This window comes from Schistocerca nitens, chromosome 2 (genome assembly GCF_023898315.1).
Source record: "Schistocerca nitens isolate TAMUIC-IGC-003100 chromosome 2, iqSchNite1.1, whole genome shotgun sequence".
Classification (NCBI taxonomy): domain Eukaryota; kingdom Metazoa; phylum Arthropoda; class Insecta; order Orthoptera; family Acrididae; genus Schistocerca; species Schistocerca nitens.
The window spans coordinates 1,130,067,204-1,130,083,258 of NC_064615.1; positions in this window are offsets into that span (position 1 = coordinate 1,130,067,204).

A 16,055-nucleotide genomic window follows, 5' to 3' on the forward strand; every position below is an offset into this window, starting at 1 on the left:
ATTCGTTTCTACCGAAACGACAGGATTTTCTTTGGGGTTCCGAGTATCTCTTTTCCGATGCATTATTCCTCCTTTAATGCATCCCTCGCTCCCTCACATTGCCGAATTAACACACAAATTTCGTCCATATGAAATACTCTGGGATCCCTGCATTATCTTTCTAAATCGAGATACGTTTATACGGAAACGATAGGATTTTCTTTTGGGAGTCGAGTATCTCTCTTCCGATGCATTATTCCTCGTTTACTGCATCTATTCCTCCTTTACTGCATCCCTCGCTCCCTCACATTGACGAATTAACACACAATTTGCGTCCATATGATATACTCCGGATTCCCTGCATTGTCCTTCTATATCGAGATACGTTTTTACGGAAACGATAGGATTTTCTTTGGGGTTCCGAGTATCTCTTTTCCGATGCATTATTCATCCTTTACTGCATCCCTCGCTCCCTCACATTGACGAATTAACACACAATTTGCGTCCATATGATATACTCCGGATTCCCTGCATTGTCCTTCTATATCGAGATACGTTTCTACGGAAACGATAGGATTTTTTTTGGGGTTCCGAGTATCTCTTATCCGATGCATTATTCATCCTTTACTGCATCTCTCGCTCCCTCACATTGACGAATTAACACGCAATTTGCGTCCATATGAAATACTCTGGATTCCCTGCATTGTCCTTCTAAATCGAGATACGTTTCTACAGAAACGATAGGATTTTCTTTTGGGAGTCGAGTATCTCTTTTCCGATGCATTATTCCTCGTTTACTGCATCTATTCCTCCTTTACTGCATCCCTCGCTCCCTCACATTGACGAATTAACACACAATTTGCGTCCATATGATATACTCCGGATTCCCTGCATTGTCCTTCTATATCGAGATACGTCTTTACGGAAACGATAGGATTTTCTTTGGGGTTCCGAGTATCTCTTTTCCGATGCATTATTACTCCTTTACTGCATCCCTCGCTCCCTCACATTGACGAATTAACATACAATTTGCGTCCATATGAAATACTCTGGAATCCCTGCATTGTCCTTCTAAATCGAGATACGATTCTACGGAAACAACAGGATTTTCTTTGGGGATCCGAGTATCTCTTCTCCGATGCATTATTCCTCCTTTACTGCATCCCTCGCTCCCTCACATAGACGAATTAACACACAATTTGCGTCCATATGAAATACTCTGGATTCCCTGCATTGTCCTTCTAAATCGGGATTCGTTTCTACCGAAACGACAGGATTTACTTTGGGGTTCCGAGTATCTCTTTTCCGATGCATTATTCCTCCTTTACTGCATCCCTCGCTCCCTCACATTGCCGAATTAACACACAAATCTCGTCCATATGAAATACTCTGGGATCCCTGCATTATCTTTCTAAATCGAGATACGTTTCTACGGAAACGATAGGATTTTCTTTTGGGAGTCGAGTATCTCTCTTCCGATGCATTATTCCTCCATTACTGCATCCCTCGCTCCCTCACATTGACGAATTAACACACAATATGCGTCCATATGAAATACTCTGGATACCCTGCATTGTCCTTCTAAATCGAGATACGTTTCTACGGAAACGATAGGATTTTCTTTGGGGTTCCGAGTATCTCTTTTCCGATGCGTTATTCCTCCTTTACTGCATCCCTCGCCTTCTCACATTGCCGAATTAACACACAAATTGCGTGCAATTGAAATACTCTGGGTTCCCTGCATTATCATTCTAAATCGAGATACGTTAATACGGAAACGATAGGATTTTCTTTTGGGAGTCGAGTATCTCTTTTCCGATGCATTATTCCTCCATTACTGCATCCCTCGCTCCCTCACATTGACGAATTAACACACAATATGCGTCCATATGAAATACTCTGGATTCCCTGCATTGTCCTTCTAAATCGAGATACGTTTCTACGGAAACGATAGGATTTTCTTTGTGGTTCCGAGTATCTCTTTTCCGATGCATTATTCCTCCTTTACTGCATCCCTCGCTCCCTCACATTGACGAATTAACACACAATTTGCGTCCATATGAAATACTCTGGATTCCCTGCAATGTCCTTCTAAATCAAGATACGTCTCTACGGAAACGATAGGATTTTCATTGGGGTTCCGTGTATCTCTTTGCCGATGCATTATTCCTCCTTTACTGCATCCCTCGCTCCCTCACATTGACGAATTAACACACAATTGCGTCCATATGAAATACTCTGGATTCCCTGCATTGTCCTTCTAAATCGAGATACGTTTCTACGGAAACGATAGGATTTTCTTTGGGGTTCCGAGTATCTCTTTTCCGATGCATTATTCCTCCTTTACTGCATCCCTCGCTCTCTCACATTGACGAATTAACACACAATTTGCGTCCATATGAAATACTCTGGATTCCCTTCATTGTCCTTCTAAATCGAGATACGTTTCTACGGAAACGATAGGATTTTCTTTGGGGTTCCGAGTATCTCTTTTCCGATGCATTATTCCTACTTTACTGCATCCCTCGCTCCCTCACATTGACGAATTAACACACAATTTGCGTCCATATGAAATACTCTGGATTCCTTGCATTGTCCTTCTAAATCGAGATACGTTACTACGGAAACGATAGGATTTACTTTGGGGTTCCGAGTATCTCTTTTCCGATGCATTATTCCTCCTTTACTGCATCCCTCGCTCCCTCACATTGCCGAAATAACACACAATTTGAGTCAATATGAAATACTCTGGGTTCCCTGCATTATCTTTCTAAAACGAGATACGTTTCTACGGAAACGATAGGATTTTCTTTTGGGAGTCGAGTATCTCTTTTCCGATGCATTATTCCTCCTTTACTGCATCTATTCCTCCTTTACTGCATCCCTCGCTCCCTCACATTGACGAATTAACACACAATTTGCGTCCATATGATATACTCCGGATTCCCTGCATTGTCCTTCTATATCGAGATACGTTTCTATGGAAACGATAGGATTTTCTTTGGGGTTCCGAGTATCTCTTTTCCGATGCATTATTCATCCTTTACTGCATCCCTCGCTCCCTCACATTGACGAATTAACACACAATTTGCGTCCACATGAAATACTCTGGATTCCCTGCATTGTCTTTCTAAATGGAGATACGTCTCTACGGAAACGATAGGATTTTCTTTGGGGTTCCGAGTATCTCTTTTCCGATGCATTATTACTCCTTTACTGCATCCCTCGCTCCCTCACATTGACGAATTGACACACAATTTGCGTCCATATGAAATACTCTGGAATCCCTGCATTGTCCTTCTAAATCGAGATACGATTCTACGGAAACGACAGGATTTTCTTTGGGGTTCCAAGTATCTCTTTTCCGATGCATTATTCCTCATTTACTGCATCCCTCGCTTACTCACATTGACGAATTAACACACAATTTGCGTCCATATGAAATACTCTGGATTCCCTGCATTGTCCTTCTAAATCGAGATACGTTTCTACAGAAACGATAGGATTTTCTTTGGGGTTCCGAGTATCTCTTTTCCGATGCATTATTCCTCCTTTACTGCATCCCTCGTTCCCTCACATTGACGAATTAACACACAATTTGCGTCCATATGAAATACTCTGGATTCCCTGCATTGTCCTTCTAAATCGGGATCCGTTTCTACGGAAACGATAGGATTTTCTTTGGGGTTCCGAGTATCTCTTTTCCGATGCATTATTCCTCCTTTACTGCATCCCCCGCTCCCTCACATTGCCGAATTAACACACAAATTGCGTCCAATTGAAATACTCTGGGTTCCCTGCATTATCATTCTAAATCGAGATACGTTTCTACGGAAACGATAGGATTTTCTTTTGGGAGTCGAGTATCTCTTTTCCGATGCACTATTCCTCCATTACTACATCCCCCGCTCCCTCACATTGACGAATTAACACACAATTTGCGTCCATTTGAAATACTCTGGATTCCCTGCATTGTCCTTCTAAATCGAGATACGTTTCTACGGAAACGATAGGATTTTCTTTGGGGTTCCGCGTATCTCTTTTCCGAAGCATTATTCCTCCTTTACTGCATCCCTCGCTTCCTCACATTGCCGAATTAACACACAATTTGCGTCCATGAGATATACTCTAAATTCCCTGCATTGTCCTTCTAAATCGAGATACGTTTATACGGAAACGATAGAATTTTCTTTGGGGTTCCGAGTATCTCTTTTCCGATGCATTATTCCTCATTTACTGCATCCCTCGCTCCCTCACATTGCCGAATTAACACACAATTTGCGTCCATATGAAAAACTCTGGGTTCCCTGCATTATCTTTCTAAAACGAGATACGTTTCTACGGAAACGATAGGATATTCTTTTGGGAGTCGAGTATCTCTTTTCCGATGCATTATTCCTCCTTTACTGCATCCCTCGCTCCCTCACTTTGACAAATTAACACACAATTTGCGTCCATATGAAATACTCTGGATTCCCTGCATTGTCTTTCTAAATCGAGATACGTTTCTACAGAAACGATTGGATTTTCTTTGGGGTTCCGAGCATCTCTTTTCCGATGCATTATTGCTCCTTTACTGCACCCCTCGCTCCCTCACATAGACGAATTAACACACAATTTGCGTCCATATGAAATACTCTGGATTCCCTGCATTGTCCTTCTAAATCGGGATTCGTTTCTACCGAAACGACAGGATTTTCTTTGGGGTTCCGAGTATCTCTTTTCCGATGCATTATTCCTCCTTTAATGCATCCCTCGTTCCCTCACATTGCCGAATTAACACACAAATTTCGTCCATATGAAATACTCTGGGATCCCTGCATTATCTTTCTAAATCGAGATACGTTTCTACGGAAACGATAGGATTTTCTCTTGGGAGTCGAGTATCTCTTTTCCGATGCATTATTCCTCCTTTACTGCATCTATTCCTCCATTACTGAATCCCCCGCTTACTCACATTGACGAATTAACACACAATTTGCGTCCATATGAAATACTCTGGATTCACTGCATTGTCCTTCTAAATCAAGATACGTTTTTACGGAAACGATAGGATTTTCATTGGGGTTCCGAGTATCTCTTTTCCGATGCATTATTCCTCCTTTACTGCATCCCTCGCTTCCTCACATTGACGAATTAACACACAATTTTTCGTCCATATGATATACTCTGGATTCCCTGCATTATCCTTCTAAATCGAGATACGTTTCTACGGAAACGAGAGGATTTTCTTTGGGGTTCCGAGTATCTCTTTTCCGATGCATTATTCCTCTTTTACTGCATCCCTCGGTCCCTCACATTGACGAATTAGCACACAATTTGCGTCCATATGAAATACTCTGGATTCCCTGCATTGTCCTTCTAAATCGAGATACGTTTCTACGGAAACGATATGATTTTCTTTGGGGTTCCGAGTATCTCTTTTCCGATGCATTATTCCTCCTTTACTGCATCCCTCGTTCCCTCACATTGACGAATTAACACACAATTTGCGTCCATATTAAATACTCTGGATTCCTTGCATTGTCCTTCTAAATCGAGATACGTTTCTACGGAAACGATAGGATTTTCTTTGGGGTTCCGAGTATCTCTTATCCGATGCATTATTCCTCATTTACTGCATCCCTCGCTCCCTCACATTGCCGAATTAACACACAATTTGCGTCCATATGAAATACTCTGGATTCCCTGCATTGTCCTTCTAAATCGGGATCCGTTTCTACGGAAACGATAGGATTTTCTTTTGGGAGTCGAGTATCTCTTTTCCGATGCATTATTCCTCCTTTACTGCATCTATTCCTCCTTTGCTGCATCCCTCGCTCCCTCACATTGACGAATTAACACACAATTTGCGTCCATATGATATACTCCGGATTCCCTGCATTGTCCTTCTATATCGAGATACGTTTTTACGGAAACGATAGGATTTTCTTTGGGGTTCCGTGTATCGCTTATCCGATTCATTATTCCTCCTTTACTGCATCCCTCGCTCCCTCACATTGCCGAATTAACACACAATTTGCGTCCATATGGAATACTCAGGATTCCCTGCATTGTCCTTCTAAATCGAGATACGTTTCTACAGAAACGATAGGATTTTCTTTGGGGTTCCGAGTATCTCTTTTCCGATGCATTATTCCTCCTTTACTGCATCCCTCGTTCCCTCACATTGACGAATTAACACACAATTTGCGTCCATATGAAATACTCTGGATTCCCTGCATTGTCCTTCTAAATCGGGATCCGTTTCTACGGAAACGATAGGATTTTCTTTGGGGTTCCGAGTATCTCTTTTCCGATGCATTATTCCTCCTTTACTGCATCCCCCGCTCCCTCACATTGCCGAATTAACACACAAATTGCGTCCAATTGAAATACTCTGGGTTCCCTGCATTATCATTCTAAATCGAGATACGTTTCTACGGAAACGATAGGATTTTCTTTTGGGAGTCGAGTATCTCTTTTCCGATGCACTATTCCTCCATTACTACATCCCTCGCTCCCTCACATTGACGAATTAACACACAATTTGCGTCCATTTGAAATACTCTGGATTCCCTGCATTGTCCTTCTAAATCGAGATACGTTTCTACGGAAACGATAGGATTTTCTTTGGGGTTCCGCGTATCTCTTTTCCGATGCATTATTCCTCCTTTACTGCATCCCTCGCTTCCTCACATTGACGAATTAACACACAATTTGCGTCCATGAGATTTACTCTAAATTCCCTGCATTGTCCTTCTAAATCGAGATACGTTTCTACGGAAACGATAGGATTTTCTTTGGGGTTCCGAGTATCTCTTTTCCGATGCATTATTCCTCATTTACTGCATCCCTCGCTCCCTCACATTGCCGAATTAACACACAATTTGCGTCCATATGAAATACTCTGGGTTCCCTGCATTATCTTTCTAAAACGAGATACGTTTCTACGGAAACGATAGGATATTCTTTTGGGAGTCGAGTATCTCTTTTCCGATGCATTATTCCTCCTTTACTGCATCCCTCGCTCCCTCACTTTGACGAATTAACACACAATTTGCGTCCATATGAAATACTCTGGATTCCCTGCATTGTCTTTCTAAATCGAGATACGTTTCTACAGAAACGATAGGATTTTCTTTGGGGTTCCGAGCATCTCTTTTCCGATGCATTATTGCTCCTTTACTGCACCCCTCGCTCCCTCACATAGACGAATTAACACACAATTTGCGTCCATATGAAATACTCTGGATTCCCTGCATTGTCCTTCTAAATCGGGATTCGTTTCTACCGAAACGACAGGATTTTCTTTGGGGTTCCGAGTATCTCTTTTCCGATGCATTATTCCTCCTTTAATGCATCCCTCGTTCCCTCACATTGCCGAATTAACACACAAATTTCGTCCATATGAAATACTCTGGGATCCCTGCATTATCTTTCTAAATCGAGATACGTTTCTACGGAAACGATAGGATTTTCTTTTGGGAGTCGAGTATCTCTTTTCCGGTGCATTATTCCTCCTTTACTGCATCTATTCCTCCATTACTGAATCCCCCGCTTACTCACATTGACGAATTAACACACAATTTGCGTCCATATGATATACTCCGGATTCCCTGCATTGTCCTTCTATATCGAGCTACGTTTCTACGGAAACGATAGGATTTTCTTTGGGGTTCCGAGTATCTCTTTTCCGATGCATTATTCATCCTTTACTGCATCTCTCGCTCCCTCACATTGACGAATTAACACACAATTTGCGTCCATATGAAATACTCTGGATTCCCTGCATTGTCTTTCTAAATCGAGATACGTCTCTACGGAAACGATAGGATTTTCTTTGGGGTTCCGAGTATCTCTTTTCCGATGCATTATTACTCCTTTACTGCATCCCTCGCTCCCTCACATTGACGAATTAACATACAATTTGCGTCCATATGAAATACTCTGGAATCCCTGCAATGTCCTTCTAAATCGAGATACGATTCTACGGTAACAACAGGATTTTCTTTGGGGATCCGAGTATCTCTTCTCCGATGCATTATTCCTCCTTTACTGCATCCCTCGCTTACTCACATTGACGAATTAACACACAATTTGCGTCGATATGAAATACTCTGGATTCCCTGCATTGTCCTTCTAAATCGAGATACGTTTCTACAGAAACGATAGGATTTTCTTTGGGGTTCCGAGTATCTCTTTTCCGATGCATTATTCCTCCTTTACTGCATCGCTCGTTCCCTCACATTGACGAATTAACACACAATTTGCGTCCATATGAAATACCCTGGATTCCCTGCATTGTCCTTCTAAATCGGGATTCGTTTCTACGGAAACGATAGGATTTTCTTTGGGGTTCCGAGCATCTCTTTTCCGATGCATTATTCCTCCTTTACTGCATCCCTCGCTCCCTCACATTGTCGAATTAACACACAAATTGCGTCCATATGAAATACTCTGGATTCCTTGCATTGTCCTTCTAAATCGAGATACGTTTCCACGGAAACGATAGGATTTTCTTTGGGGTTCCGAGTCTCTCTTTTCCGATGCATTATTCCTCATTTACTGCATCCCTCGCTCCCTCACATTGACGAATTAACACACAATATGCGTCCATATGAAATACTCTGGATTCCCTGCATTGTCCTTCTAAATCGAGATACGTTTCTACGGAAACGATAGGATTTCCTTTGGGGTTCCGAGTATCTCTTTTCCGATGCATAATTCCTCCTTTACTGCATACCTCGCTCCCTCACTTTGACGAAATAACACACAATTTGCGTCCATATGAAATACTCTGGATTCACTGCATTGTCCTTCTAAATCAAGATACGTTTTTACGGAAACGATAGGATTTTCATTGGGGTTCCGAGTATCTCTTTTCCGATGCATTATTCCTCCTTTACTGCATCCCTCGCTTCCTCACATTGACGAATTAACACACAATTTTTCGTCCATATGATATACTCTGGATTCCCTGCATTATCCTTCTAAATCGAGATACGTTTCTACGGAAACGAGAGGATTTTCTTTGGGGTTCCGAGTATCTCTTTTCCGATGCATTATTCCTCCTTTACTGCATCCCTCGTTCCCTCACATTGACGAATTAACACACAATTTGCGTCCATATGAAATACTCTGGATTCCCTGCATTGTCCTTCTAAATCGGGATCCGTTTCTACGGAAACGATAGGATTTTCTTTGGGGTTCCGAGTATCTCTTTTCCGATGCATTATTCCTCCTTTACTGCATCCCCCGCTCCCTCACATTGCCGAATTAACACACAAATTGCGTCCAATTGAAATACTCTGGGTTCCCTGCATTATCATTCTAAATCGAGATACGTTTCTACGGAAACGATAGGATTTTCTTTTGGGAGTCGAGTATCTCTTTTCCGATGCACTATTCCTCCATTACTACATCCCTCGCTCCCTCACATTGACGAATTAACACACAATTTGCGTCCATTTGAAATACTCTGGATTCCCTGCATTGTCCTTCTAAATCGAGATACGTTTCTACGGAAACGATAGGATTTTCTTTGGGGTTCCGCGTATCTCTTTTCCGATGCATTATTCCTCCTTTACTGCATCCCTCGCTTCCTCACATTGACGAATTAACACACAATTTGCGTCCATGAGATTTACTCTAAATTCCCTGCATTGTCCTTCTAAATCGAGATACGTTTCTACGGAAACGATAGGATTTTCTTTGGGGTTCCGAGTATCTCTTTTCCGATGCATTATTCCTCATTTACTGCATCCCTCGCTCCCTCACATTGCCGAATTAACACACAATTTGCGTCCATATGAAATACTCTGGGTTCCCTGCATTATCTTTCTAAAACGAGATACGTTTCTACGGAAACGATAGGATATTCTTTTGGGAGTCGAGTATCTCTTTTCCGATGCATTATTCCTCCTTTACTGCATCCCTCGCTCCCTCACTTTGACGAATTAACACACAATTTGCGTCCATATGAAATACTCTGGATTCCCTGCATTGTCTTTCTAAATCGAGATACGTTTCTACAGAAACGATAGGATTTTCTTTGGGGTTCCGAGCATCTCTTTTCCGATGCATTATTGCTCCTTTACTGCACCCCTCGCTCCCTCACATAGACGAATTAACACACAATTTGCGTCCATATGAAATACTCTGGATTCCCTGCATTGTCCTTCTAAATCAGGATTCGTTTCTACCGAAACGACAGGATTTTCTTTGGGGTTCCGAGTATCTCTTTTCCGATGCATTATTCCTCCTTTAATGCATCCCTCGTTCCCTCACATTGCCGAATTAACACACAAATTTCGTCCATATGAAATACTCTGGGATCCCTGCATTATCTTTCTAAATCGAGATACGTTTCTACGGAAACGATAGGATTTTCTTTTGGGAGTCGAGTATCTCTTTTCCGGTGCATTATTCCTCCTTTACTGCATCTATTCCTCCATTACTGAATCCCCCGCTTACTCACATTGACGAATTAACACACAATTTGCGTCCATATGATATACTCCGGATTCCCTGCATTGTCCTTCTATATCGAGCTACGTTTCTACGGAAACGATAGGATTTTCTTTGGGGTTCCGAGTATCTCTTTTCCGATGCATTATTCATCCTTTACTGCATCTCTCGCTCCCTCACATTGACGAATTAACACACAATTTGCGTCCATATGAAATACTCTGGATTCCCTGCATTGTCTTTCTAAATCGAGATACGTCTCTACGGAAACGATAGGATTTTCTTTGGGGTTCCGAGTATCTCTTTTCCGATGCATTATTACTCCTTTACTGCATCCCTCGCTCCCTCACATTGACGAATTAACATACAATTTGCGTCCATATGAAATACTCTGGAATCCCTGCAATGTCCTTCTAAATCGAGATACGATTCTACGGTAACAACAGGATTTTCTTTGGGGATCCGAGTATCTCTTCTCCGATGCATTATTCCTCCTTTACTGCATCCCTCGCTTACTCACATTGACGAATTAACACACAATTTGCGTCGATATGAAATACTCTGGATTCCCTGCATTGTCCTTCTAAATCGAGATACGTTTCTACAGAAACGATAGGATTTTCTTTGGGGTTCCGAGTATCTCTTTTCCGATGCATTATTCCTCCTTTACTGCATCGCTCGTTCCCTCACATTGACGAATTAACACACAATTTGCGTCCATATGAAATACCCTGGATTCCCTGCATTGTCCTTCTAAATCGGGATTCGTTTCTACGGAAACGATAGGATTTTCTTTGGGGTTCCGAGCATCTCTTTTCCGATGCATTATTCCTCCTTTACTGCATCCCTCGCTCCCTCACATTGTCGAATTAACACACAAATTGCGTCCATATGAAATACTCTGGATTCCTTGCATTGTCCTTCTAAATCGAGATACGTTTCCACGGAAACGATAGGATTTTCTTTGGGGTTCCGAGTCTCTCTTTTCCGATGCATTATTCCTCATTTACTGCATCCCTCGCTCCCTCACATTGACGAATTAACACACAATATGCGTCCATATGAAATACTCTGGATTCCCTGCATTGTCCTTCTAAATCGAGATACGTTTCTACGGAAACGATAGGATTTCCTTTGGGGTTCCGAGTATCTCTTTTCCGATGCATAATTCCTCCTTTACTGCATACCTCGCTCCCTCACTTTGACGAAATAACACACAATTTGCGTCCATATGAAATACTCTGGATTCACTGCATTGTCCTTCTAAATCAAGATACGTTTTTACGGAAACGATAGGATTTTCATTGGGGTTCCGAGTATCTCTTTTCCGATGCATTATTCCTCCTTTACTGCATCCCTCGCTTCCTCACATTGACGAATTAACACACAATTTTTCGTCCATATGATATACTCTGGATTCCCTGCATTATCCTTCTAAATCGAGATACGTTTCTACGGAAACGAGAGGATTTTCTTTGGGGTTCCGAGTATCTCTTTTCCGATGCATTATTCCTCTTTTACTGCATCCCTCGGTCCCTCACATTGACGAATTAGCACACAATTTGCGTCCATATGAAATACTCTGGATTCCCTGCATTGTCCTTCTAAATCGAGATACGTTTCTACGGAAACGATATGATTTTCTTTGGGGTTCCGAGTATCTCTTTTCCGATGCATTATTCCTCCTTTACTGCATCCCTCGTTCCCTCACATTGACGAATTAACACACAATTTGCGTCCATATGAAATACTCTGGATTCCTTGCATTGTCCTTCTAAATCGAGATACGTTTCTACGGAAACGATAGGATTTTCTTTGGGGTTCCGAGTATCTCTTATCCGATGCATTATTCCTCATTTACTGCATCCCTCGCTCCCTCACATTGCCGAATTAACACACAATTTGCGTCCATATGAATTACTCTGGGTTCCCTGCATTATCTTTCTAAAACGAGATACGTTTCTACGGAAACGATTTTCTTTTGGGAGTCGAGTATCTCTTTTCCGATGCATTATTCCTCCTTTACTGCATCTATTCCTCCTTTGCTGCATCCCTCGCTCCCTCACATTGACGAATTAACACACAATTTGCGTCCATATGATATACTCCGTATTCCCTGCATTGTCCTTCTATATCGAGATACGTTTTTACGGAAACGATAGGATTTTCTTTGGGGTTCCGAGTATCTCTTTTCCGATGCATTATTCCTCCTTTACTGCATCCCTCGCTCCCTCACACTGACGAATTAACACACAATTTGCGTCCATATGAAATACTCTGGATTCCATGCATTGTCCTTCTAAATCGAGATAGGTTTCTACGGAAACGATAGGATTTTCTTTGTGGTTCCGCGTATCTCTTTTCCGATGCATTATTCCTCCTTTACTGCATCCCTCGCTTCCTCACATTGACGAATTAACACACAAATTGCGTCCATATGAAATACTCTGGATTCCCTGCATTGTCCTTCTAAATCGAGATACGTTTCTTCGGAAACGATAGAATTATCTTTGGGGTTCCGAGTATATCTTTTCCGATGCATTATTCCTACTTTACTGCATCCCTCGCTCCCTCACATTGACGAATTAACACACAATTTGCGTCCATATGAAATACTCTGGATTCCTTGCATTGTCCTTCTAAATCGAGATACGTTTCTACGGAAACGATAGGATTTTCTTTGGGGTTCCGAGTATCTCTTTTCCGATGCATTATTCCTCCTTTACTGCATCCCTCGCTCCCTCACATTGCCGAAATAACACACTATTTGCGTCAATATGAAATACTCTGGGTTCCCTGCATTATCTTTCTAAAACGAGATACGTTTCTACGGAAACGATAGGATTTTCTTTTGGGAGTCGAGTATCTCTTTTCCGATGCATTATTCCTCCTTTACTGCATCTATTCCTCCTTTACTGCATCCCTCGCTCCCTCACATTGACGAATTAACACACAATTTGCGTCCATATGTTATACTCCGGATTCCCTGCATTGTCCTTCTATATCGAGATACGTTTCTACGGAAACGATAGGATTTTCTTTGGGGTTCCGAGTATCTCTTTTCCGATGCATTATTCATCCTTTACTGCATCCCTCGCTCCCTCACATTGACGAATTAACACACAATTTGCGTCCACATGAAATACTCTGGATTCACTGCATTGTCTTTCTAAATCGAGATACGTCTCTACGGAAACGATAGGATTTTCTTTGGGGTTCCGAGTATCTCTTTTCCGATGCATTTTTACTCTTTTACTGCATCCCTCGCTCCCTCACATAGACGAATTAACACACAATTTGCGTCCATATGAAATACTCTGGAATCCCTGCATTGTCCTTCTAAATCGAGATACGATTCTACGGAAACGACAGGATTTTCTTTGGGGTTCCAAGTATCTCTTTTCCGATGCATTATTCCTCCTTTACTGCATCCCTCGCTTACTCACATTGACGAATTAACACACAATTTGCGTCCATATGAAATACTCTGGATTCCCTGCATTGTCCTTCTAAATCGAGATGCGCTGCTACAGAAACGATAGGATTTTCTTTGGGGTTCCGAGTATCTCTTTTCCGATGCATTATTCCTCCTTTACTGCATCCCTCGTTCCCTCACATTGACGAATTAACACACAATTTGCGTCCATATGAAATACTCTGGATTCCCTGCATTGTCCTTCTAAATCGGGATTCGTTTCTACGGAAACGATAGGATTTTCTTTGGGGTTCCGAGTATCTCTTTTCCGATGCATTATTCCTCCTTTACTGCATCCCTCGCTCCCTCACATTGCCGAATTAACACACAAATTGCGTCCAATTGAAATACTCTGGGTTCCCTGCATTATCATTCTAAATCGAGATACGTTTCTACGGAAATGGTAGGATTTTCTTTTGGGAGTCGAGTATCTCTTTTCCGATGCATTATTCCTCCATTACTGCATCCCTCGCTCCCTCACATTGACGAATTAACACACAATATGCGTCCATATGAAATACTCTGGATTCCCTGCATTGTCCTTCTAAATCGAGATACGTTTCTACGGAAACGATAGGATTTTCTTTGGGGTTCCGAGTATCTCTTTTCCGATGCATTATTCCTCCTTTACTACATCCCTCGCTCCCTCACATTGACGAATTAACACACAATTTGCGTCCATATGAAATACTCTGGATTCCCTGCATTGTCCTTCTAAATCAAGATACGTCTCTACGGAAACGATAGGATTTTCATTGGGGTTCCGAGTATCTCTCTTCCGATGCATTATTCCTCCTTTACTGCATCCCTCGCTCCCTCACATTGACGAATTAGCACACAATTTGCGTCCATATGAAATACTCTGGATTCCCTGCATTGTCCTTCTAAATCGAGATACGTTTCTACGGAAAGGATAGGATTTTCTTTGGGGTTCCGCGTATCTCTTTTCCGATGCATTATTCCTCCTTTACTGCATCCCTCGCTTCCTCACATTGACGAGTTAACACACAATTTGCGTCCATAAGATATACATTAAATTCCCTGCATTGTCCTTCTAAATCGAGATACGTTTCTACGGAAACGATAGGATTTTCTTTGGGGTTCCCAGTATCTCTTTTCCGATGCATTATTCCTCCTTTACTGCATCCCTCACTCCCTCACATTGACGAATTAACACACAATTGCGTCCATATGAAATACTCTGGATTCCCTGCATTGTCCTTCTAAATCGAGATACGTTTCTACGGAAACGATATGATTATCTTTGGGGTTCCGAGTATCTCTTTTCCGATGCATTATTCCTCATTTACTGCATCCCTCGCTCCCTCACATTGCCGAATTAACACACAATTTGCGTCCATATGAAATACCCTGGGTTCCCTGCATTATCTTTCTAAAATGAGATACGTTTCTACGGAAACGATAGGATTTTCTTTTGGGAGTCGAGTATCTCTTTTCCGATGCATTATTCATCCTTTACTGCATCTATTCCTCCTTTACTGCATCCCTCGCTCCCTCACATTGACGAATTAACACACAATTAGCGTCCATATGATATACTCCGGATTCCATGCATTGTCCTTCTATATCGATATACGTTTTTACGGAAACGTTAGGATTTTCTTTGGGGTTCTGAGTATCTCTTTTCCGATGCATTATTCCTCCTTTACTGCATCCCTCGCTCCCTCACATTGACGAATTAACACACAATTAGCGTCCATATGAAATACTCTGGATTCCCTGCATTGTACTTCTAAATCAAGATACGTTTCTACGGAAACGATAGGATTTTCTTTGGGGTTCCGCGTATCTCTTTTCCGATGCATTATTCCTCCTTTACTGCATCCCTCGCTTCCTCACATTCACGAATTAACACACAAATTGCGTCCATATGAAATACTCTGGATTCCCTGCATTCTCCTTCTAAATCGAGATACGTTTCTACGGAAACGATAGGATTTTCTTTGGGGTTCCGAGTATCTCTTTTCCGATGCATTATTCCTCCTTTACTGCATCCCTCGCTCCCTCACATTGACGAATTAACACACAATTTGCGTCCATATGAAATAGTCTGGATTCCCTTCATTGTCCTTCTAAATCGAGATACGTTTCTACGGAAACGATAGGATTTTCTTTTGGGAGTCGAGTATCT